This window comes from Pinus tabuliformis, chromosome 2_2, assembly GCF_031772625.1.
Source record: "Pinus tabuliformis cultivar Carrire ecotype Pingquan chromosome 2_2, CPIR1, whole genome shotgun sequence".
NCBI classification, from domain to species: domain Eukaryota; kingdom Viridiplantae; phylum Streptophyta; class Pinopsida; order Pinales; family Pinaceae; genus Pinus; species Pinus tabuliformis.
Window position 1 is genome coordinate 254,395,294 of NC_142300.1, and position 16,417 is coordinate 254,411,710.

Genomic DNA, 16,417 nt, shown 5'->3' on the forward strand with positions numbered 1-16,417 from the left:
GTTCAGGGAACATTGGTATTGATTCGGGGAGTTCGGATTGGAACTTTGTACAAGCTACAAGGTAACACTGTTGTTGATGGGTGCAATAGTTCTGTGGTTCCTGTAAGTAGAGCAGAAAATCTAGTGGTCTCTGGAGAGAAGACCATGCTATGGCATCAAAGGCTTGGACATATTGGAGAGAAGGGCCTTCGAATACTTCATGGTAAAGGTATGGTAGAAGGTATGAGTAATAACTCTCTAGATTTTGATTTCTGTGAAAATTGTGTATATGGAAAGCAGAATCGTGTGAGCTTACCCTTTGGTTATAAGAGGGCGAAACATATATTAGACTTGTGCACAGTAATGTGTTTGGACATGTGAAGGTTCCATCACTGGGTAAGTCTGTGTACTATGTATCATTTATAGATGACTTCTAAAGGAATACATGGATATATTTCCTTAAGAAGAAATATGAAGTCTTTGACAAGTTTAAAAAATTGAAGGCTCTGGTGGAAACCCAGATAGAGAAGAAGATAAAGGTGCTGAGGACAGATAATGGTGGAGAGTTTTGTAGTAAGGAATTTGAAGGATTCTGTAAGATGTGTGGTATAGCATGGCAGAAGACTACTCCATACACACCTCAGCAAAATGGAGTTGCAGAAAGAATGAACAAGATGTTGACGGAAAGGGCAAGAAGCATGCTCAATGGTGTCGGGTTAGGATATGAATTCTAGGTAGAGATGGTGGAGATAGCATGTTACCTGGTACATAGATCACCTTGATCAAAATTGGAGGATAAGGCTCCATAAGACATATGGACTAGTAACAAACCCTCTCTTTCAGATCTAAGGGTATTTGGATGTGATGCATATGTACATGTTCCAAAGGAGAAACGAACCAAGTTGGATAGTAAATCTAAAAGGTGCATATTTATTGGGTATAAGGATGGTTTAAGGGGTTATAAGCTTTGGAACCCAGTAACAAGGAAGGTTGTGTACAACTGAGATGTGGTGTTTAAAGAGGTGAAAGATGTTATTAAACATGAAGTCCAACCAAAGGAACCAGAGAAGATATAGTTTGAGGTAAATTAGGAAGAATTAGACTCTACAATAGAGAAGGAATCAGAAGATGAAGAGCCAAAAACTCCAGGTGTGAGAAGTTCAGTTCGAAAAATAAGGCAACTAGAAAGGGATAGTCCATCTGCTTTCTGTTCAAATTTTGCTTTATATATTATTGATGATGATCTCAGAACTGTAAAGGAAGTAGTAGATTCAGAGGATGGAAAACTATAGAAAGAGGCCATGGTTGATGAAATGGCATCTTTGCACAAAAATGAGGCTTGGGATATGGTGGAGTTGCTGGCTGGAAGGAAATCCATTGGCAGCAAATGGGTGTTCAAGAAGAAGACAAATGCAGAAGGAAAGGTGGAGAAATACAAAGCTTGGTTGGTAGCAAAAGGTTATTCCCAGGTGTCGGGAATTGATTTCGGTGATATTTTTTCTCCTGTTGTCAAGGTAAATTCTATTAGATTAGTTTTATCTGTTGTTGCTGCTTTTGATTTTGAGGTAGAGCAGATGGATGTGAAGACAACATTTCCTCAAGGGGATCTAGAAGAGGAGATCTACATGAAGCAACCTGAAGCTTTGTGTGAAGGGTAAGAAAGAACTGGTATGCAAGTTAAAGAAGTCTCTGTGTGGGTTAAAACATTCACCAAGGATGTGGTATTAAAAATTTGATACATTTATAGGGGGACTTGGCTTCACCAAAATAAAAGCAGATCACTATGTGTATTTTAAATTAATTGGTGACCATGCTATTTATCTGGTCTTGTATGTGGATGATATGTTGTTGGTTGGAAATGACAAAGAAATTATCCATGATTTGAAGACCCATTTGTCATCCAAATTCAAAATGAAAGACCTTGTTGCTGTAAACTATATTTTGGGCATGGAATGAAAAGAGATCGGACAAAGAGGAAGCTCTGGTTAAACCAGAGGAAGTATGTTGAGACAATATTGCAAAGGTTTAATATGCACAATAGTAAACCGGTGAAGGTTCCTATTCCTGTAGGTGTAAAGTTATCTTCTGAACACTGTCCCAAGACACAAGAAGAGGAAGAGGACATGTCCCATGTCCCATATGTAAGTGAAGTTAGTAGCCTGATGTATGCGATGGTCTGTACTAGACCAGACATTTCACATGTAGTGGGAGTATTGAGCAGATTTATGTCAAAACCAGGGAAGGAGCACTAGACAATAGTGAAGTGGGTTTTCAGGTATTTGCGTGGCACTAGTGATTATGGTTTATGCTACCAAGGAAGACCAAGATTGGACAGAGTGTTGGATATTCATGGCTTTGTTGATGCAGACTGGGCTAGAGATATGAATCAGAGAAGATCTACAAGTGGGTATGTGTTTAACCTATTTGGAGGTGCAGTCAGTTGGATGAGTAAGAAACAATTTGTAGTGGCACTATCAACTACAGAGGCAGAATACATGGCAGCCACTCATGCAAGCAAGGAAGCAATTTGGTTGCAGAGATTGTGTTCAAATATGGGTTTAATACAGGGAGATATAAGGATAGACTGTGACAGGCAAAGTGCAATTTTCTTGGCAAAGAATCCTACATATCATTCAAATACAAAGCACATTGATGTTCAGTATCACCTTGTGAGGGATATGATAGAAGAAAAAAAGGTGTTCCTAGTAAAGGTGGACACTTTGAAGAATACTACAGATGAATTGAAAAAATCTGTGAGCTTTGAGAATTTCTCTTGTTGTAGAGAAACAATGGCCATTGTAGGGTTGGATAAAAGACTAAGCTCTCTTGTAGCCCCCTGTGGAAAGAAAACAACAAGTGGTAGAATGTTGGGTTGTGTTATATTCTTTCCACGACTAGCCCACGTAGTTAACCAGGGGGTTAGAAGGGGGCGGAGCCTCCCCTTCATTGTGCCGATTGCGTAGTGGGGGGAGTCACAGGGGGTTTGAGGGGTGCAAGTAACCACACTCTATGGAAATTTTGGTTTTGGACCCTAGGTTAGGTTGTGCAAACCTACGTGTGGCTTTGTGCATGATTTTGACACATGGTTTTGGACACGATGGTTTTCGGTCTATGGTTTTGGACACAATGGTTTTCGGTCCAGGGCATTGGATGCTTCGGCATGTATAAATATGTATTGTAACATTGCAAGAAACATAATGAAAAATCAAGCTGGTAGTCCCAGTTTTGGGATCCAGGGGAAAATCTCTGTGTATATGTGTTTTATGTGTTATGCTCTCACATTGTTTATTTTCTACGTTTTAGAATTCATATGTAGGTAATTTTTGTATGGGGTTAAAACCTACAATCATTAATGTAGAAAGTGGCTGCAGGATTTCCTGGATCATTGTACTTAGTAAGGAGAGGCTGAGCAGACATCAATTTGGATAATTTTCCCATCACATGTATGGTGTCAAGGTCTTTAGGGTTTCTCCTAGGTTTCTTGATGCACAAATCTCTCACTGTCTTGGCATAGATGGGTACTTCTTTAAGGGTTTGCAGCAAAGGAATTCATACATACAAATTTTTCCACTCCTTAAGAAAATCAAATTTAGGCTGTGAAGTGATCCTAGGTTCGGCCAATCTCTGAGGGTACAAGGGGTCCTACATTACAACAGTCGAATATGTTTTTACAGGTGTATCATCCTTCCCCAAATTAGCTATTACAGATGTAACAATTCTTCAAAGGTCAGTTGTTACAGATGTAACAACTTCCTCTATATTAGCTATTGTAGGAATAATAGCCACCTCAGAGCCTCCAGCATCTCCTCTAGATGGTTCACCATCCTCCTCTGTAATGACAGGGGAGTGACGGGGGTTAATTACCATGCTCGATCGCAATTTTATTTCATTAATTCCCACGGGGGTAATAAGGTATGTTTGGAAGGTCATAAGAGCCTCTATGCCCTGAGCTAATTTATCGTTTGGGTTTGGGTTAGGTTGCACAGGTAGTTGGGGTGGCATAGGTGGTGGAGGAGCAATAGCATGGAAAGGAGGTAACTGTAGTTGTTTTTGCATGGGTGGTGTAGGCAGAGCTGCATTCAGGGCATTCCCTCTGCAATTCTGGTTCGAAGGGTATGGTTGGTATTGAGGATATTGAACAGGACGACATGGAGACCATTGGTTCCAGGGTGAAGGGAACTATGCTGAAGTAGGGGCAGAATATTGCGATGGATATTGCTGGTTATTATATGCATTGTTCCATGAATTGAAAGAGGAAAATTCTTGAGACATACCTAGAGGTCATGGTTGCCGTGGCCTCCTTGGTGCGATGAAGTAAGAGGACTACACCTCTTCGCTTGATTCTCTAATTACTACCTTTATTCTAGGAAGTTCTAGACACTTCTCCGTCGAATGCTCCAGCTCACAAATATTACATAGGTTGATGTTGTTCAATACACATTCCCTGAAAGGATGTTTCTTCCGACAAGTCAGCGAGAACACAGCCAGGGGTGTGCCAGCTTCTGCTTGTGTCTTCTGAATCTGTGCTATTGTTATCTAGGTCGAGAGAGTAGTGAGGATATTAGCCTTGAAATTTTTAAACAAATTCCCGATCTCTGCTCTAGTTACTCCTCCCCTTGTAGATTTTTGTATGCGAACAGAGGCATCCCAAACTATACTCCTTCCTTTGGATGATCCTCGAGAGCACCTTAGGCAGAGCTTTACGATTTTAGTGAAGGGTTCTTGCGATATATCCCCTTTTCCCAATAGATTCAAGGTGTCAAGCCATTCATCCCTCACTCCTCTAATGAATATAGTCTTTAAGATTTCCTGGTCTAAATGGCTATGTTTAGACCTCTGCAGATTATAGTGAAATTGTTCCACATAATATTCCAAGCTTTTATCCTCCTTCTATGTCATTCTAAATGTTTATTCCCTTAAGTCCTTGGTCCTGCAGTAGACCTGGTACTTTGAGAAGAACATCTCCTTCATATCATTCCACGTTGAAATAGAAGCGGAGCCCAATCCCATGAAACATCTCAAGGCTGCCCCTTTTAAGGTAGCAAGAAATAGCTTTAATTTCTGAGCATCTATTGTATAATCATAACTTCTACATAAGACATCAAACTCAAATAAAAATGTATCTTGATCTTCCATAATCATCACCTGAAAGGATGGTAAGGATGATAGAGGAATATTTTTCATAGGAGCTTCACCTCCGATATTCCCGATTGGGAACTCAAAGGTGGTGATAGTGGCATCTATTTTAACATTGTTATCATTGTTTTCCCCCATGACTAATTCTTATAACCCTTGCTATATCAGATGTCCTTCAAGTTGTGTTTGTAATATCCCTGTAGATGTGGTTAGTGCCTCAGATACCCTTGGGACTTGTTGTTTCTCCACACTACCTCTATCTGGATATTGATAAACCAACAAGTGTCTTTTCATCTCAGGTGTCCAATGTTCCCCCTCAGTCTCCCTTTACCCGTTGGTTCTCAAATTCTCGCTACTAGCTTCCCCTTCTTGCTCATGTATTGAATCCTTGATCCTAAGGGTATGAGTGCTAGATTTAGAATGATACGGTCCTGAGATGGAGGGATTAGAGGTTTCTTCTTTCACTATGGGAGCAACAGATTTTTGCATCCCTATTTTCCTTGCATTCCTTTGAGAGTTGGATTGTTATTTTTTCACCTTGGAGATTAATTCCTAGATAAATGTCTTCCTTCCCAAATATTCACCCTTCGTTTCCTTTTTACGACCCGTCATTCCTATGAATTATTAGAGTGGGGGTGATTTCACTATCTCTGTAAGTCCTACAAGTGCACAGATGGACCCTATGTGTATTAAATCACACTCTAAGTGTCTCAATCTTTGACAATGGTGAGCCCGCCTAGGTATGTTAGAGTGATGCGCAGGTTCTTACCTCTCGTCTTACCTCCCAACGACTAAAGAGATGAAGACGCACTAACAAAACATCAAAACTTCCTAAGTGCCCTAGTAATCACAATGGTGAGCCCGCCAAGGTATGTTAGAGCTATGCGTAGGTTTCTACCTCTCGTATTACCACCCAACAACTGTGGACTAGGAACACTCTATATCAAACAAACAACTTCGCTGACTCTATCATCAACTTTCCATCCCACACAATGGAGCCAAAATGTAGTGCTCTTTTAATGAATCTTAATTGACTCAAACAACAAAACTAATTGTCAACCAAAGGTAGGTCTTGCTGTTTCAATGGAGTTCGCACTGTCTGTGCCGATGCACTCTTGCAAAGAATAAGAAAATGCAGAAAACTGTGAAATATGTCGCTGATCCAAATTGCTGAATAAAACCATGCATGTAGATATAAAAAACACTATACATAATTAAATCACAACTCACAGCTATCAAAATAAAGGCATGCCACATAGGAACTAACATCTAGTCTAGCTGGTTACTACCATTCTATTGATTAACTCAATGTAACAACATAATATAAATGGAAACAATGGTGAATGTAATTCATGATTTGTACATAAAAAACGAGAAACAATAAATCAATTTACTAAACTAGCCACCTATATCACTACAGTCCCTGCCAAAGAGGAGGGCCCTTCCTCCTCAGTAGGGCATAGGAAGAACACAAGTGATTAACGAACCAATTGAAGAAGAGCAACAACATCACCGTGCTAATTGATAATAAACTTAGAGTTCCCGAAGTAGAGTAAAAATAATCTTCTATGTGTTTTGTCCTTATACATGAAGAATCGAGTCTTTTATAGTTATCACAACCTGAAATTAGAAACATATCAGTCATAAGAATCTCATAATTCTCATGCTGATAAAAAAAAAAAAAAGTTACAACCTATTGCTAAATACAATTATACATCAATTATGATTGTAACTTCTTGAGTGTTGTTGCTTCAAAAACAAACAATCCCTACTTCCGACAGCTATTATGTGGAATAGTACCCACATTTCCCAGCTTTGGTGCAACAACATTAAGTGAATGGTGGTTCGGGATGACGTGGCATAGCTGGCGACAACACTGTTGGTGTGATGGTGGATCAAGGAAATGTGTAACAACATCTTGTAACAACATCCAAGGTATAACAACAAACTGTAGCAGCATCCAATGTGTAACAACAACCTTTAACAACATCTAATGTGTAACATCAACCTGTAACAACACTCAGGGTGTAACAACGAGCCGTTTTACGCTTTCATGCAGTTAACCCTTACTACCTATTTTCTTCATAAGTTCATTCTCGCAAGCCAACACCTGAAAAGAAGATCTTCCCAAAATACTTCTTCAATGCTCTCCCAGTTAACCAGAAAAAGGAATAAAGGCTCATATTATTCGGTAAAATACAAAAAAGTAACATGACTGTAGAATAGGTTAAAAAGGTAAGAAAACAGGGAATTTGGTCATATAAAGTCATAGGCCTTGGGGACAGAAATGTCAAAACATGGGCAAGAATGTGTATAAAATAGGTAAAAAACCACACCCAACAGTAGACTAGGAGGTTTTTTGGATTTGATGTTGTCTTTTCATGAGTGAGTGTAGATATAGATACATAAGCAAACATGGTGCGATGACAGATGGGATGGACGAAGGGAGCATATGCAGAAGGATAGGTTCAGCAATGGATGAACAAGCAATGTATGCAAAGAGATGTGCTCACGATGGACAGACGAATATGCACTTTTCGCAAACAGATGAACCTGTCAAGGCTTCCAACATACAAGCAAGGAGCAATGTGTGAATGCAACATCAAGTGAACCCAATGACCATCAAAGACTCCATGAATGTTTCCATGTGGAGGTGAAGCTGTGACACACCATGAGGAAATTCATCACCAACAACACTACAGCTTGACATGCACACTAGCAGCAACATGAACATACCAGCACTGTCATGTCGAGTCATGTCATGAGTCATGTCATCCACACCTCTACTGTGGACCATACTATCAATCAATGTATTGTAATGTGGAAGTCGAAGAGACCCAGTTATTGTATGAGGAGTCATGTAAAGTTGAAAAGTCATGGAAGTCAAATAGTCATGAGGGTAGTCAAACAACTACAAGGGTTAGTTTCACCCTTAGCTATAAATACCCCCTCATTTGTACATGGAATGGAAGTTTTCACCTCAGCTCGTTCCACATAGCCTTGAGAGTCTACAATCTTTTCTTTGAGGAGTAAGTATTGGCTCCAACGCCTCTCATGCAGGGTTAGTGATGTATGGTGTAACAATGTGTCTTGGAACTTTCACTTAATTCAAAAGCCTGCTCACAGGCCAACACATTTTCACACATGTATTGTAACTGTTGTAAAACTAATCTTTAACACTTGTAATGCATGTTTATTTAACATGTTTTAACACTTGAACTAATCCGCTTGTTCTAATACATATGTTAATGAAAATGTGTTGTATATGTTGTTAATGCTAAATTGCTCGTGTAAACTACTCTCCTGGAAATTAGAAAGACCTTTGGCATAAAACTTGCTATAAAAATCGTTGCGCTCAAGTGGACTAATCCGATGAGTATTATATGTGTTATCTTCCCTTGTGTGTTGTGACTACCGCATCCAAGTGGACTGTTCCGCCAGAAGATGTGCACGTCGTATTATGTTGTATGTTCCTATCAGAGTTGGGACTTCGCCCAACCGACTTGGGACTCACTACCACCCTCTCCCTCTACAGTGAAAGAACCATTGGCACAAGAGACACTTGCAACCACCACACACATGAACCTCACTTCTCGCAAGAAAAAGTAGAACACTCTCCTATGCTGACAAGCAAGAGTTGAGGCAAATCTTTAAGAAACTAGCAGCTAGGCCTTCGTACTGGATGGGAATCCCACATGAAATGGTGTGAGGTCTAGTTGGGAATTCATACGGAGGTTATCCCTTGATGTTTGCGGGTCCATCATCGTCAACATTTTGGCACCAGAAGGAGGACCAAATGACAAGCTGAGCCCATACATCTGGGTTGAATCTCTTACCCAATGAATAATACACAATTTGTGCTCCCAGGGTGTTTCTCTAATTTCTCCCTCAATCAGTTATCAATCCCTGATGAGCTTCTCGATCGCTTGTCCTTGTTAAAGTTTGACAGTGAGGACAGAATGTCTGTAACCGAGCACATTTCTTAGTTTCTTCATTTCTATGAATCTTATGAAATCGATAGTGATGAGCATGTTTGTGTACTCTTCTTCCTCACCCTTGAAGCTCATTCTAATCGGTGGTGTCATACCCTACCACTTGCTTCCATCCATTCCCTTCTCACTTTCCTCAAGGAGCTCCATCAAGACATCAATGAGTGTGACCACCAAGATGTCTATGAAAGAATCTCTCATTTAAGAATGAAGCCTGGCAAATCAATTGAGGACTTTGCTATCCACTTCCTTCACCTATGTCACGAAATTCCTAAATGGTTTGTGGAAATTGACTTCATGAGCCAAAACCTGAAATGCTTGGTTCATGTCTCTCAAAACCGTGAACCTCCTGATTTTCCTTCTTCCTCTACTCTTGCATATCATGAGACACCTCATGTATTGAAGAGGGTGCCCCCTCGTAGCAACTGCAAATCTAAGAAATTTGCGCAGCGGGTATCCCCTCGTAGTGGTTGTAAAGTTGATAAATATGCAGAGCATGTTCCTAACCCATCTGCTCGGATGTCTTCACTGTAATCTGCATCTCTTCCATCCTCCATCATCTACAAGCCATGACTCGCTTGAGCGATCTACTTCACAAGCTTGCAACGTACACTATCTTGATTCGCGAGCTGCTGGATCAAGTTGTAGTCATGTGCAAGGTAGTCTCATCATATAAACAAAGGATCGAGATCGTGGAGGCATAATCAATTCCTCTCAAAACTTTGAGCCTCCATTCTTGATCGATTCTCGATCCACTAATCTTGGTGAAACATCATGCACAATCAATTCTTTCGATCAACCTCCAGTCTTGGGCTGTCATCACTCCCACACCACTGTATGTTGTGATGAATGCCAATGAACATCATATGATCTACTATCATCTCATGTACACTCTAACTAAGATCTCTAATGCACACCAGTCAAAGAAGACATCCATATTGAAGCTTCCTTGCACCTCACTTTCTCGTGTGTCCTATCATTCCCAGTGCATCAACATGTGTCAGAGATATTCCACGTTCTCTTGCTTCTTCATCCCAGGAGTTATCTCCTCGATCGACACAAGGAAATGAGGTTTCCCATAGTGAAAATAGTCTCAACACACATGACTCTTCCCACTCATCATCATCTTGTGTGTTTCATGAAGACAACTTGTCAAGTTAGCTTGCTGAAAATTTTGATGAAGCTTGTGATAGAGATGGCTACCATCCTAAATGCAGTTTTGAAATCAGTAACAACAACCATCCTCAAGCCATGCATGATCTAGTTCACATCTTAAAATCCAATTTTTCAATTTTGGAATGTTTTGGAATGTGCCAGGGAGTCGAGGCACTTCAACGTCTGTTGATGGTTATGTCAGGACCTCGTGATTCTTGTAAGCCCGCCAAACAAAATCATATCTCGTTTCTCATGCACAATCCATATATCTACATAGTTTCACTCGACATGGATCCTCATGTAAATAATATTTATGATTATGAGTGTGATATTTCAAAATTTAATATTTTCGCTAATGATCGAATCCATGGGTCCGTTACAGCATGTCTGTCTTCATGCACCTGTCTTACATCTAATTCAGGTTGGGAGAGTTTGTCCCTCATTCAATCATGGGACAACGAAGTTGATCATCTCAAAAATTATCTTTATATGGAATCATACTTATTGTATTTTCTCTCTCGTAATCAGATCCTTGGTCATTTTGCAAATTTCACACGTCAAATCTTCCCACTCATCACACCAGCAATCTCCCTGTGTGATGACGAGTGCACAACCTATCACGCGAATCAAGTTACTCTCATTTCACCACACCCCAACTGGTTTCACACATTCATGGTGTTGACATCCTTTCTACATTTTTATGATTAGCATGATGTCTGCGCACTTTTTCACCAATTGCAGGTGGGTGTTTTATCATGTCTAGCAGACAACGAACTTGGTTCCCTCATTCAAAGTGTTCACATGATTGTTCAAAAATTTTCTTTGTTCATGTAAAACTGGGAATCTTCCATCTCAAGTGACTCATCTGATTTTTCTTCTACCTTGGGTGGTTGTCATCTAGTTTATCATTTTCCCAACATTACATCCAATGATAGTCACTTCACACACTACAATTTTCATTGTGTAACATCTTTATTCTTAGATTTATGTCAAGAATGTGAGGCACCTCAGCCTGTGCTGATGGCTATGGTAGGCCCTCACTATCTTGACATGATTAATGAGAATGACCAGATCTATCTATCCATATCAGATTCCCATCGTGATCCCCTCTCTCGAATCAGGAATCCATCTTCTCAAAGATCACGATTATTTCAAAACAACCATCACGAATTTTATTATCCAATTGCTAAATGGTTGGAACAATCTTAATTGGTGTTCCATGTTGCAGGTAACAAGCATCGGTCCTTCCTCACACTCGCTAAGAAACTTGGTGCTGTTAGTGCCTACATTTACTTTAGGCTGAAAATGTAGGATCCAAGGCCAACATCAAACCACGCTCAGCCTCGTAGCTAGACCTACGAGGACAGGAGAGGGCTCTCTCCGGGTCAATCTCAGCAAAAGATATTCGATGGGGCTTGAGATGACTGAAATAAAAACTAATTTTAGGCTAGGTATGAAGTGCAAGGATTTGATTTGATTTTTTTTGGGTTTTGTTAAATCAAGGGAAAGGCAGATTTTAGGGTGCGGGTATTGAGGCTCAATTCTGAAGAGATCTCAATGGGGCAAGGTAAGCGATCGTTTTAGCACTTAAATTTTAATGAGATGGAGGGAAAAGATAGATGAGGTGTTGAAGAGGGCAAGAGCAATCAATAATCCTCCCCAAACAGCTGAAAACATCAAACAACTAACGCAAACCTCAAGTAGAGCATTGCACTTTCAATGAATTCTATTTACACTCTTGTTTGTTTAGTTCAGAAGAAATAATATAGATGATGTCATACATAAATAAAATTCACAATTACAAAGAGAAACATTGTACCAATACAAATTGCCACATGAATCCCAAAGAGTGCTACAAATCTTGGTCTCAATTCCTTAGCCAAAATACTGAAAATGAATGTACAATGAAGCTCAAGGATTTCTTAAGAGTCAAACCTTCTACCAAAATCCAACCCCTACACTATAAAACTCATAAAATATATACATTTTCTCATCCTTGTACTAAGGGATTGAGCTCAACCATTTTCTTCAAAATAGAATCAGTTACATTAAACTTGGGCCGAAATTCTGAAAATAGGTGTTCAAGATGAACTCGTATCTCCTAAACCATAGCACCTGTTACAAAAATGAAAGAGGTTTTTGTAGAAAAGGTAATTTTGGAGAAAATGTCTCTCAAATTTGGGAAATTCGTTTCCATTTGCTCACAATCTGTTCCACAAAATCATCTCTAAAACAAAAAATCATTAAAGATTTAAATCTGTGAAAATGAGCTATAACGATCTAGTCACATATCCCAATCCATGACCCCTGTGAATAAACTGAAAGTGGCTTTTGTTATACAGCTCGCTCTTAAAAAAAACATCCTTGGGTTTTGCAAAATTACTTTCCATCTGTTGTAAAATGGCCTGCACTAAAATGACTAAAACAACAAAAAATATGAAAATTTTGCTTTGTTTAAATGTAGGCTCCAAATATCACTGTATATCTCCCACATAGTAGCACTTGTGCATAAACCGAAGGAGGTTTTTTCTATCTAGTATGTGATGAACAAAAATCTCTTTCACTTTTGAAAAATTCCTTACCATTCTTTCATAAACTGATTTTGTACTAAACTTGTCATTGTGTGCAGCAACTGACCTCAAAACAAGCATAACCAATTCATTTTGATCATATCTTCTAATCCGGGAGCCGGTTATGGGAGTGTGATATACCGTTGGAAAGATTTTTCTAAGCTTCTTCTAATGAACACACTTGTAACATGTTTTGTGTTGAACATAATGTGCAAAACATCTAACAAAACCAGACATAGTAAGAGCTCATGTTAATCCCTGGTGACAGGATGCGAAGATTGGAACTAACATCAGATCCAATGGGATTGGTAGCTCCTTGGAGGTGCCAAGAACTATAGATATCTAGAAAGTAAATATTGCCTCTTCCATTGGGCATGGATGGTCAAACAACTGCAAATCCAAAACAACTCATACCAATCCAAAAACATATACATACTGCAACATGTACATAAACAAATATTGAAAACTGAAATGCTACCTCAGACAACTTATTTATGTACAAATCTAACCCAATTTTCTGCAAAATTGATAGATCAAGTAATGTTGTAATGCCAAATCAACCAATCAAGTAACTGTGAAAAGGATGCTGCTTGGAAGTTCTTCAACCAAGACACAAATGTAAATGCTGACATCCATACGTGCACATAACGAGTCTCGTTATGTAAAAGACAATTTGATCTATCATTCAAACTGAAAAAATTTCCATGTACGTTGCAATAGGATCAAAAAAACCAGACTTTGTTTGTTGCCCCAACTCCTCAATATTGAACTCCAACTGCAAACTGTCAATGAAAATATCCATGGGCAGCTCTATTGTTTCTTGTTTTGAAGGAGGAGAGTTTCCAAGAACTTTTTGGGATCTCAGAATTCATATGATTAGATCTGATCATTTAAATATTGAATCTTCTTCTCAAATTTTTCAACAACTAACTCAAAGAAACCAGTTTTAGCTTTAGGAGGAAACTTTGGAGATCTCAAACATTTAGCATGGCAGTGAAAAATGCTTCATCAATTTCAATATCCACTAACTGATCTCTAACTTCTTTTAAAGCTTCACAAAACATAGGGTCTGCCACATACCCTACCATTTTATTTTAGTGCATGAACGGATCAGTGAGCATTGGAATCTTTGGATTGAGTTGAAGTCACCAGGTGAATGTTTCAGCCTTCATATGTGTCTAACTGCTGTCCACCATCAACAATCAAATCTAACTTGATACATGTATTGGGGCAATTTGCAAGTCAGATGTTTAGTTCATAAGACTAGACCGGAGATTGACTGAAGTAGTTTTTATCTACTTGCGCTAATGCAAAGGAAAAGTGTTTTGAAGGCTACTTGGCTAACTTCAGGCTCCATCTGTAGTCTATAAAACAAATAACACTAACAAACAAACAAAATTTTCTTCCTAGTATGGTCGCCACTATGTTAGTGCCTAGATTTACCTCAGGCTGAAAAGATAGGATCTAGGGCCAACATCAAACCACGCTCAGCCTCGTAGCTAGCCCTACGAGGACAGGAGAGGGCTCTCTCCGTGTCAATCTCAGCAAAATATATTCGATGGGGCTTGAGATGACTGAAATAAAAACTAATTTTAGGCTAGGTATGAAGTGCAAGGATTTGATTTGATTTTTTGGGGGTTTTGTTGGAATCAAGGGAAAGGAAGATTTTAGGGTGCGGGGATTGAGGCTCAGTTCTGCAGAGATCTCGATGGGGCAAGGTAAGTGATCATTTTAGCACTTAAATTTTAATGAGATGGAGGGAAAATATAGGTGAGGTGTTGAAGAGGGCAAGAGCAATCAATAATCCTCCCCAAACAGCTGAAAACATCAAACAACTAAAGCAAACCTCAAGTAGAGCATTGCACTTTCAATGAATTCTACTTACACTCTTGTTTGTTTAGTTCAGAAGAAATAAGATAGATGATGTCATACATAAAAAAAATTCACAATTACAAAGAGAAACATTGTACCAATACAAATTGCCACATGAATCCCAAAGAGTGCTGCAAATCCTGGTCTCAATTCCTTGGCCAAAATACTGAAAATGAATGTACAATGAAGCTCAAGGCTTTCTCAAGAGTCCAACCTTCTACTAAAATCCAACCCCTACACTATAAAATTCATAAAATATATACATTTTCTCATCCTTGTACTAAGGGATTGAGCTCAACCATTTTCTTCAAAATAGAATCAGTTACATTAAACTTGGGCCGAATTTCTGAAAATAGGTGTTAAAGATGAAATCGTATCTCCTAAACCATAGCACCTATTACAAAACTGAAAGAGGTTTTTGTACATAAGGTCATTTTGGAGAAAAAAAAATCTCAAATTTGGGAAATTCGTTTCCAGTTGCTCACAATCTGTTCCACAAAATCATCTCTAAAACAGAAAATCATTAAAAATTTAAATCTATGAAAATGAACTGTAATGATCTAGTCACATATACCAATCCATGACACCTGTGAATAAACTGAAAGAGATTTTTTTTATATGGCTCGTTATTAACAAAAACCTCCTTGGTTTTTGAAAAATTACTTTCCATCTGTTGTAAAATGGCCCCACACTAAAATGACTAAAACAGTAAAAAATATGAAAATTTTGCTTTGTTTAAATGTAGGCTCCAAATATCACTGTATATCTCCCACATAGTAGCACCTATGCATAAACTAAAGGATTTCTTTGTTATATAGTATGTGGTGAACAGAAATCTCTTTCACTTTTGAAAAATTACTTACCATTCTTTCAGAAACTGATTTTGTACTAAACTTGTCATTGTGTGCAGCAACTGACCTGAAAACAAGCATAACCAATTCATTTTGATCATATCTTCTAATCCGGGAGCCGGTTACGGGAGTGTGATATACCATTGGAAATATTTTTCTGAGCTTCTTTTGATGGACACACTTGTGACATGTTTTGTTATGAAAATCATGTGCAAAACATCTAACAAAACCAGACATAGTAAGAGCTCATGTTAATCCCTGGTGACAGGCTGCGAAGACTGGAACCAATAGGTGCAAAACAACACACATTGGCAAGAGGCCTCTAAGGTTTGTTGAAAAATGGTAGTCATGGAAGAGGTAAGCATGTGTGTTGGGTGGTTGTGACACATTCGTTCACCCAAAAGCGAGACCTTCTCTCTTGTGTGGAAGTTTTTTCATTTTCTATTGCACCCTATTTTTTATCTGTTTTAATCACTTGTATCTTTGTGACTGCAGGTCGGGTACGCCTACAGTGGCTTCACAAGAACTTTCATTTCGCGTAACCCCAACCATTTAAAATAGGAATAGGAGTAGTATTTGATTTTTTGCTTATCTTTTCTTTCTAGTTTGCATGTTTGTTTACTTTGCTTGCTTGTTGTTTTCACTTTGTTTGCTTTTATTACTATTTTTGTTTCCATTTGTTTTGTTTGCTTAATACTTTATGTCTTTTGAATAGAGTATGTGGCTAAGATTTTAAGAGACTTGTGACACTGCAACACTTGGACAATCTTGTGTCTATCTTCTCTATGCTCAGTTATAACCTTTGGTTGATGAAGTCTTGATGGAAAATACGAGCCATATGTATTATACTCCTATACCAATAGGT